Genomic DNA, 2,397 nt, shown 5'->3' on the forward strand with positions numbered 1-2,397 from the left:
TCCGTCGGGTTTTTCCTCTCTTCACGCCGGAATTTTCACAGCAGAAAAAGAAATTTTCCGCCCAAATCACGATGTCAACCCTCCCCAAGTCGTTGATCTGGTGCTTGTAGGGCTTGAGAGTGGCCTGCCATGTCACAGGAAGGACTGTGGTTGCAGGATAGTACCACCAGCCATCACTTTAGTTGGTATAGTACCCCACCTTCACCCATCGATTGATTTCTTTTTTAGTTTCCCATAAGTAAGGTAGGTAGGTAGGTAGGTAGGTAGGGGCAGGGCAGGGGCCGGTCAGGTTTTTGCAGAATTTCAGCATGAGGGCCGGCCAAGCAAAAATAATATACACGTGTCCGAGGTGCCGATTTTGCACGAGAGTGCGAGGTTCGAGCTCTCGTGCTCCGTCCACAGGCTGCGAGCCGTCGAGTGCTCGCTTCGCACTTTCCATTGGGTCCGTTGGCGCATATCGGGCGCCTCGCAGGCACGCCGTCCCCTCGTCTCTGTGGAGGAGATGCGTCACCCGGTTGCACTCAAATCGCAGCCGAACGCCATATCGCTCCGTGTGCCCCACCGGTGGCTAGCCTGCCGCCACCGCTTCTTCGCACTTTCCATCAGATGTGTGGGCGCGGGGCGGATGCCTCGCCGGCAGCCGAGGTGCTCTCTCCTCGGATCCTTTGCGTCACCCGCAAAAAGTTCTTCGGAAGCCACTGCCGTCTGGGCACTCCACCAGCCCTCCTCGCCTTTTGAGGCTGGGATTGGTGTCGCCCGTGGCATCTGCGCCGGTCGAGAGCTTCCACGTCGCTCATGCGCATCAGGGCGAGCGAAACGCTCGCCCTCGGACCGGTTGCCTCTGTAGAAGCTAGCCCGCTACTGTGCACCACGCTGTGTCCCTCTCTCAAAGAGGGTGTGTGTGACGATACGTTCCTTCTAATCTATACCCGTGCCGAAAATCACACGCACACACATCTGAATCACACACACATCTGAAGACAACTATCTGAATCACACGTCGGTCTAGGTCAACATCTCAAAGTCCGAGTCTGTGTCCTCGGCAGGCTCCTGCTCCGCCGCTGCGCCAAAGGCGGTCAGCGTTGCGGAGCCTGTGTGCGGCAGTTGGCGCTGGACATAGGCTAGACGTAACAGCGTGCGCACGTCGTTTCGGCGCTGTGCGACGAAGGCGTTGTTTTTTGCCTTCGCCGTCTTCATCGCCGTGCAAGTCCGCCGCATGCCGTTGAGCGGGGTGATCTCCTCACGCCTGCGGGGGCGGCGCGACACCGGTCAGCCTTATCGCAGGCATGCACACACACACACAGGGAGAGCGCACCCGCGAAGGTACTCGCTGAAGGAGCGAGTCAGGTCGCTCCTCACGTAGTCGACAGCCACCTCCGCGACAAAGTCCACCCAGAGCGCGCACTCGTGAGTGCAAGACTGCAGCTGCACATCCACCACCTCCAGCGCCCAGCCGGCGGCAGGCCCGGGGCTCCGGTGGAAGCAAGACGCGATGCCCGAGTCGATTGCGCCGCCATAGGGCTCGTGGTAGAGCACCCGTCTCTGGTCGACGAAGAAGAGGAGCTGGTGCCAGTGCCCGCCAAACTCGCTGCCGTCGGTAAAGCGCTGCATGACCAGCTTGCGCTCCGTCGGTGCCTCGCCCGCGAACAGCTTCGCCACCCACCCGGTGGGGGCTCCCGATTTGAAGCGGTTGAAGAGCGATCCGGCGCGAATCGTCATCCCCGAGATCGGCGCCCTCGCCTGCACGTCCTGGCTGTCGGCCCACGGTGAGAGGTCCTGCATGTTATGCACAATGATGTCGTTCAAGTGCTCGTCGTACCTGTCCGTCGGCACGGGGCAGCTCGAGCGACGCTGGGTCGCCCGGCCGTAGAGCGTCGGCTCTAGCTCTGTCCACGAGATGCCGAGCCCAGCTTCTGAGGAGACGGTAGACGAACCGGCCTGGGCGGAGCCAGCAGCACCGCTAGAGGCCGCATCCGTGGTGGAGCTAGAGGCCGCGGCGGAGGAAGTGGCGGCGGCGGAGCTGGCAGAGCTGGTGGCGGCCGCGCGGTTGAGAGTGGCGGCGGAGGCGGAGGTGCCAGTAGCGGTGGCGGAGGAGGGAGGGTCTGCGCGTGCCCGAAGGCGACGAAGTAGGTCACGCGCGAGAAGGTGAACTCCACCTCTTGCATGCGCTGCACCCGGTGGACGGCCCGGTCGATGAGGGAGCACGTGCCCGCGCTCGGCAGCCGCACGCGTGCGATATCGTCGTCCGAGATGTCGAACAGGAGCGTGGCGCCATCCCGAGCGAGCGACGCAGCGCCGCGCATCGAGATTGAGCGCTCCGTCCCGCTTTTGTGGCGGTACAAGTACACGGCCTTGCGCAGGGCGGCCGAGTAACGATTACCCGTCATGTTTTGACGC

The sequence above is a fragment of the Emiliania huxleyi genome (genome assembly GCF_000372725.1).
Source record: "Emiliania huxleyi CCMP1516 chromosome Unknown EMIHUscaffold_161, whole genome shotgun sequence".
NCBI classification, from domain to species: Eukaryota; Haptophyta; order Isochrysidales; family Noelaerhabdaceae; genus Emiliania; species Emiliania huxleyi.